Genomic DNA, 8,440 nt, shown 5'->3' on the forward strand with positions numbered 1-8,440 from the left:
GAAGCACCCAGGAAAAATAGATGCCAAGAAATAATCAAATTGAGAGCTGAAATCAATAAAATAAAAACAAAGAGAACAATACAAAGAATCAATGAAACAAAGAGTATGTTTTTTTTTTTAATCAACAAGATAGTCAAGCCCTTATCCAGACTAACAAAAAGGCAGAGAAAGCCTTCAAATTAACAAAATCAGAAATGAAAAGAGAGACATAACAACTGACAACAAGGAAATCCAGAGAATCATCAGGTCATAGTTCAAAAATCTCTATTCCACAAAATTGGAAAATCTAAAGAAAACTGACACTTTTCTGGATAGGTACCACATACCTAAGTTAAATCAAGACTAGATAAACTATCTAACTAGTCCAATAACCCCTAACGAAATAGAATCAGTCATTAAAAGTCTCCCAACCAAAAAAAGCCCAGGACCAGATGGTTTCAACTCAGAATTCTTCCATATTTTCAAAGAAGAATTAATATCAATACTCTTTAAATTGTTCCACACAATAGAAACATAAGGAATGTTACCAAACTCCTTTTATGAGGCTAAAGTTACTCTGTCAAACCACACAAAGATGCAACAAAGAAAGAGAATTACAGACCAATCTCCCTCATGAACATTGGTGCAAAAATGCTTAATAAAATATTGACAAACCAAATACAAGAACACATCAAAAACATATCCACCATGACCAAGTAGGTTTCATCCCAGAGAAGCAGGGATGGTTCAACATATGAAAGTCTGTCAATGTAATATACCATATAAACAAACTCAAAGAAAAAAACCACATGATCATTTCATTAGATGCTGAAAAGACCTTTGACAAAATCCAACACCCATTCATAATAAAGGTCTTGGAGAAATCAGGAATAAAGGGAACATACCTAAACATAAAAAAGGCAATTTACAGGAAGCCAACAGCCAACATCAAAGTAAATGGAGAGAAACTCAAAGTGATTCCACTAAAATCAGGAACAAGACAAAGCTGTCAGCTCTCCCCATATTTATTCAATATAGTACTTGATGTTCTAGCCAGAGCAATAAGACAATGAAAGGAGATCAAGGGGATACAAATTGGAAAGGAAGAAGTCAAACTTTCACTGTTTGCAGATAATATGATAGATAGTATACATAAGTCTACCAGGGAACTGCTACAGCTGCTAAACTCCTTCAGTAATGTGGCAGGATACAAGATAATCTCAAAAAAAAAAAATCAGTAGCCCTTCTATATACAATGATAAATGGTCTAAGAAGGAAATCTGAGAAACACCACACTTTATAATAGCCACAAATAATATAAAATACCTTGTGGTAACTCTAAGCAAGTGAAAGACCTGTATGATAAGAATTTTAAGTCTCTGAAGAAAGAAACTGAAGAAGATATCAGAAAATGGAAAGATCTCCCATGATCATGGATAGGTAGAATTAACATAGTAAAAATGGCAATCTTACCAAAAGCAATCTACAGATTCAGTGCAATCCCCAACAAAATCCCAACACAATTCTTCACAGACCTGGAAAGAAAAATATTCAACTTCATTTGGAATAACAATAAAAACAGGATAGCTGAAAGAATCCTGTACAACAAAGCCACCTCTGGAGGCATCACCATTCCTGACATCAAGCTCTATTACACAGCTATAGTAATAATAAAAAAAAACAGCTTAGTATTGGCATAAAAACCAACATGTAGACCAATGGAATCAAATTGAAGACCCTGACATCAACCCACAGACCTATGAACGCCTGATTTTTTTTTTTTTACAAAGAAGCCAAAACTGTGCAATGGAAAAAAGAAAGCATCTTCAACAAATGGTGCTGACATAACTGGATGTCAACATGTAGAAGATTGCAAATAGATCCATATCTATTGCCATGCACAAAACTTAAGTCCAAGTGGATCAAAGACCTCAGTATAAAACCAGATGCACTAAACCTGATAGAAGAGAAAGTAGGAAATAGTCTTGAATGCATTGGCACAGGAGACCACTTCCTAAATATAACACCAGTAGCTAGACACTGAGAACAACAATTAATAAATGGGACCTCCTGAAACTGGGAAGCTTCTGTAAGGCAAAGGACATGGTACATAAAACAAAATGACAGCCTAAAGAATGGGAAAAGATTTTCACCAACCCCACATCTGACAGAGGGTTCATCTCTAAAATATATAAAGAACTTGAGAAACTAGACATCAACATAACAAAAAATCCTATTTTAAAAAAGGGCCATAGAGCAAAACAGAGAATTCTTAAAGGAAGAATTTTAAATGGACAAAAGACATTTAAGGAATTGCTCAACATCCTTATTCCCCAGGAAAATGCAAATCAAAATGAGTCTGAGATACCATCTTACACCTGTCAGAATTGCTAATATCAAAAACACTGCAAACATCTTATGTTGGAGAGGGTGTGGAGCAAGGGGAACACTCCTCCAGTGTTGGTGGGAATGCAAACTGGTACAGACACTTTGGAAATCAGTATGGTGGTTTCTCAGAAAATTGGGAATCAAACTACCTCAAGACCCAGCTATACCACTCTTGGGTATATACCCAAGGAATGCTCAATCATACCACAGGGACACATGCTCAACTATGTTCATCGCAGCATCATTCATAATAGCCAGAACCTGGGTGCCCCTCAATTTAGGAATGGATTAAGAAAATGTGGTACATATACACAATGGAGTACTACTCAACAGAGAAAAACAATGACACCATGAAATTTGCAGGCAAATGGATGGAACTAGAAAATATCATCCTGGGCACTCCCAACATGGCACCCTCAGAGCTGAGGCACAGCAGCTGGGCCACCCTCTCTTTGAGCTGCATGGCTGTTCCTGCTGCTGGCCAGGGTGGATGCGGTGGGGCCTGGGAGGGCGACGGATGCAGCTGTACCACATGGGCGAGAATGCCACGTGGGTAGTGCAGTTCCATTCGCTGTGGTGTGGCCATTGCATCGGCTATGCGCCCACCTGGCAATCGCTGACTGGTGGCAAGACTGGGCTGGGGCCATCCATGTCGCTGCTCAGGACTGTGCCGAGGAAAAGAACCAGGACGTGTGCCACACATATGACATCCACTTATACCCCACCTTCAGGTATTTTAGAGCATTTACGAAGGAGTATACAACTGGAGAAAATTTTAAAGGACCTGACAGGGAGCTGTGGACAGTCAGGCAGACAATGATCAACTTCCTGCAGAACCACACAGAGAGCACTCGGCCTCCCGAGTGCCCACCCCTGGACCCTATTCAGCCCAGTGATATCCTTTCCCTCATGGACAGCCACAGTGGCCAGTACCACACTGTTATGTTTGAAAGCAATGGTTCTTACATTGGACGAGAGGTGATCTTAGATTTGATTCCATATGACAACACTGTGGTGAGCGGAGCACTGGATAGGGACAAAGCATTTCTGGGGACACTTGGCATTTCTTCAGTTCCTTCCTGTTACTTGATTTACCCAAATGGGTCTCGTGGACTGGTTAATGTCGCAAAGCCTCTGCGATCGATCGTTTTTCTCCTCTTATTTAAAATCCTTGCTGGATGTGAGGGAAAAGTCACTTTCCTTGCCTGAAAAGCCCAACAAAGAGGAAAATGCAGAGGTTACGGTCTGGAAAGAATTTCAGGGCCAAGCTGTACACCGCAGACCTGGAGTCGGGACTTCACTACCTGCTAAGAGTGGAGCTGGCTGCCCACAGGTCCCTGGCTGGAGCTCAGCTAAAGACATTCAGGGACTTCATGACTGTCATCACCAAGCTGTTCCCCAGCCGGCCACCAGTCAAGAATCTTTTGGAGACACTACAGGAGTGGCTGGCCAACCTCCCCCTGGTCAAGATTCCATACAATGCCATCCTAGACCTAGTCAACAACAAAATGCAGATTTCTGGAATCTTTCTTACCAGCCACATAAAATGGGTGGGATGTCAAGGAAGCCGATTGGAGTTGAGGGGCTACCCATGCTCCCTGTGGAAATTGTTCCACACTTGGACGGTTCAGGCCTCCACCCATCCAGAAGCACTGGTTGGCACAGGTTTTGAAGATGACCCGCAGGCTGTGTTACAGACCATAAGGAGATACATTCACACATTCTTTGGGTGCAATGAATGTGGTGAGCATTTTGAGGATATGGCTAAGGAGTCCATGAATTCTGTGAAAACCCCAGACCAAGCTGTTCTCTGGCTTTGGAGGAAGCACAACATGGTGAACAGCCGCCTGGCAGGTGAGAGGCCATCTGAGTGAAGATCCCAAGCTTCCAAAGGTTCCGTGGCCCACTCCAGACCTCTGCCCAGCCTGCCATGAGGAAATTAAAGGCCTGGACAGCTGGAATGAGGACCAGGTGCTTGTGTTCCTGAAGCAGCACTGCAGCAGGGACAACCTGGTGGATACATACTCTGTGGACCAAGGCAGTCCTGACGACTGGGGAGCCCTGGGCAGGGAACAGGAAGAAGGGGAAGGTCTTAACCCCTCAGGGGAGTCCTGCGGACATCAGGATGCTGAGAGTCTCCATCCACCCCACATGCTGGGCCCCAGAACTGACCTTTCTAAGAGCCTGCACCACAGACTGGACCTAAAACGGGGGCAGCAGGCACTGGAAGAGGCCAAGGCAACTGTGCCCTTCCTAGGAGTTGGCTTCTCCAGTCTGGACACGAGCCTCTGCGGGGTGCTCTATGTGGCCTCCTCCTTGTTCCTGATGATCACGTACTTCTTCTGAGTGAGGTCCAAGCGATGGAAAGTCCGGCTCTACCACCCAGCTATGTAGAGCACCTGGAACAGCCATGGCAACACAGAGGAAGCCTTTGAAATCACCTGCACACCTGCCGCTCTAATGTTGGGATCAGGGATTTTGGAAATGTGCCCAGCATGGTGTCTGGAGGAGCATGTTTTGTTTCATTTTGTTTTGTTTTTGCTGGAACATTTTGCATTGCTGGTACCTTGTCCTCACCTTCCCAGCCTCCATGTCAGACTTGTGTGTATTTGCCCTGTAGGCCAGAAGGAGGCAGGTCTGTGTTGCTGCTCCCTCAGGAGGCCTCACATCTACATTTGCCCTCCCTTTCACCCCTAACCCCTGCTCCCTGGGGGCAGTGTCCAGTGATGAGCAGTCAAAGCACAGAGGCCTCTCCAGACGTCACTCACCCAGCCACAGACGTATACTGGGTAGCCGTTCACACATAAGCCTCGGGCGCTTTCGTGGGAGCTCGGTGCTCTGAGGTTGAGCAGGGAGGTCTGTCTGGTCACCTTGTGGGGTGCAGGGCCTAGAGGCCACTGAGTTGTTTTGTAGCTTCTCTGGGTCTTAAGAAGTAACCCAAGGTGGGGGTGAGACACTAGTGGCTCAGAAGAGGAAGGTGGTGACAGGAGGTAAGGGGCCACCCTGGTCAGGCTGTAGTCCATTCTGGGCCCCGTGGTGGGGTTCCACCCTCCAGCACAGTGTGAGCACTGCTCTGTTGGGAGAGCGCAGTCTCAGAAGCCTCTAGAGCCCCTGTCATGTCTCACGTGCACTCAGAAGGCACTGGTGGGGCACAGGATGCTGGGCACACGCAATGGCCCCTGCACACAAGGCTTCCTGGCCTTGGGGGTGACTTTAAAAACAAACAAAAATTTAACAGTTTAAATACATTATTTGTAATATCCCAAGACACTGAATGATAAACTTGTGCCTGAAGACTTAAAAAAAAAAATGAACTAAATGTACATTTATGGAAACATTCCTACTGAGACCTGTCATGGCTCAGGAGCTTCTTTTTATTTGGATAAAGCAAGCTAGTTGTGTGCGTGTGATAAATGTGTGTACCTCTGTGTACTCACATGGGTATGACTTGGTTAAATATACATTCACTTTGCATAATATATATTTTATATTTGCATCCTTCCCAATGACAGCTGATCACATGAGAATCATTTAAGATCCTTTATTACCAATGTTCCTGCTGCCACTTAAAAAAATGGATATCAGTCTCCTTAGGCTGTTGTTACCCTCCTTCCATCACGTGGGAGATCAGCTCTGAGAGACATGCTTTCCTGCTGGGGCTGGCAAAGCCTGGGCCCAGACACTTGAATCTCCTGCTTCACTTCCTGTGGCAGGAGGTTTCTTCTTAGAAACCTGGAATCCTGTGCTTTTTAAAAACAAGAAAAGAGCTTGTCCTTATTACTGGCTGTGTGTCTAGGTTATTGAGACACCATTGGCCTGTCAGCTTGAACATGCAGCCTATTTAAGCACAGCTCCAAAGAGAAATGCCTTGAGCCTGCAATTGAACCTCCTCTGGGGAGCATTGCTGAAGGGGACTTCTGTAACTGTGACCCCAGGACTGCCACAGCACCCCACAAAGCCTGACATGCTGATGTCTGCAGAAGCCCACAGAGGGCAGAGCCTACTACGCCTCTTGTGGAGTCCCAGGACATCCCTTCTTGGGGACAAGCGTGCCACATACATCCCTGTTTAGACTGTCCATTCTGCAGTGAGAAGGCTTGCGTTCTACCTCCAGGGCCTGAGACCTACCTTTAGGCCAAGTGTAAGGCTGTTCTTCTAAAGTCTGAAGTATTATGAGATGTATTGCAATTAATGGATATAATAATTCAGTAATTAAAGTGTTTATTTTTAATGCAAAGATTTTGATTAAAAAGCCAGTTGGAGCCGGGCAGTGGTGGCGCACGCCTTGATCCCAGCACTCGGGAGGCAGAGCCAGGCAGATCTCTGTGAGTTCGAGGCCAGACTGGTCTCCAAAGTGAGTTCCAGGAAGGTGCAAAGCTACACGAGAAACCCTGTCTTGAAAAAAAAAAAAAAAAAAAAAAAAAAAAAAAAAAAAAGCCAGTTGGCATGAAAATGTCCATGAAATTTCTTACCTGCAAAGAAAGGGTACATTTTGTATTTCAGTAAATTCTTGTTTTGTTTTTTTGTTTGTTTTTGTTTTTCAAGACAGGGTTTCCCTGTGTAGCTTTGCGCCTTTCCTGGAACTCACTTGGTAGCCCAGGCTGGCCTTGAACTCACAGAGATCCTCCTGGCTCTGCCTCCTGAGTGCTGGGATTAAAGGCGTGCACCTCCACCGCCCGGCATATTTCAGTAAATATGCACTGTGCACATTTTAAGAATAAAGAAATTAGGGTTGGGGATTCAGTGGTAGAGCGCTTGCCTAGCAAGCATAAGGACCTGGGTTCGGTCCTCAGCTCTGGCAAAAAAAAAAAAAAGGAAAAAAAGAAATTTGGCATTTAAAAAAAAGAAAGAAAATATCATCCTGAGTGAGGTAATCCAGACTCAGAAGGACAAACATGGTATGTACCCACTTCTAAGTGGATACTAGATATAAAGCAAAGGGTAATCAGGCAACAACTCACAACTCCAGGAAAGCTAACTAACAGGGAAGACCCAAAGAGGGATGAATGGACCAACCTGGGAAGGGGAAATAATTGAAATCTCCATGAGTAAACTGGAGATTAGGAGTAGGCAATGGAGGGTAAGGGATAGGGGATGAGAACATAAGGGAATGAGATGGTTGAGCTGGAACAGTGATGAAGTGGGAAAACAATGAAAGATACCATGATAGAGGGAGATATCATGGGGATAGAGAGAAACCTGGTGCTAGGGAAGTTGCCAGGAATCCCCAAGGATGACCCCAGCCTGGACTACTAGAAATAGTGGAGAGTGTGCCTAAACTGAACTGGCTTGTCCCAGAGATCAGACCAGTAAATACCCTAACTGTCATGAAAGAGCTTTTATCCAATGACTGATGGAAGCAGATGCAGAGATTCACAGCCAATCACCAGAGAGAGCTCCAGGAGTCCAGAGAGAGTGGAGGGATTCTATGAGCAAGTGTATCAGGATCATGATGGGGAAACATGCAGGAATGACCAAACCAAACTAGAAGGAACTCATGAAATTTAGATCAACAACTGTTGAGTCTACATGGGACTAGACTAGGCCCTCTGTTATGAGAGTTGTGTAGTTTGATCTGCTTGGGAGGCCCCCTGGCAGCAGGATTATAGTCTATCTCTGGTGCATGAGCAGGCTTTTTGGAATCCACTACCTATGATGGGACACCTTGTGCAGTCTTGAGGCAGGGGGAAAGGTTTGGACTTGCCTCTACTGGATGTGCCTCCCTATGAGAGGCCTTGCCTTCTTGTGGGTGGGAGAGTGGGGTGGGTTGGGAGGAGGAAGCTGGAGGTAGGAGGAGGGAATAGGGGGATCTTTGATTGGTGTATAAAATGAATGAAAAAATTCTTAATTAAAAAGGGGGGAACCAAAGTCGTTTTTATGGTACAAAAATTTATTAGTGCTATGTAGTAAATTTTTTCTTTATTAAATTTATTACTAAACAAAAAAGGACTTTGTTCACCCAGGAACAAAAACTAGTTCTACAAGAATGTTTTGACAAATGCATCTACCCAAGCCAGGAACAACACATGCAATTTCTCAAGAGTTTGGCAAAAAGGAGAATAATATCAAGGTT

At 44.3% G+C, this 8,440-nt stretch overlaps 1 pseudogene; it reads left to right on the forward strand.

The window, feature by feature from the left end:
- The first annotated feature begins 2,884 nt into the window (after window positions 1-2,884).
- On the forward strand, window positions 2,885-4,761 carry LOC118572724 (annotated as a pseudogene).
- Window positions 4,762-8,440: the final 3,679 nt, after the last annotated feature.

This window comes from Onychomys torridus, chromosome 1 (genome assembly GCF_903995425.1).
Source record: "Onychomys torridus chromosome 1, mOncTor1.1, whole genome shotgun sequence".
NCBI classification, from domain to species: Eukaryota; Metazoa; Chordata; class Mammalia; order Rodentia; family Cricetidae; genus Onychomys; species Onychomys torridus.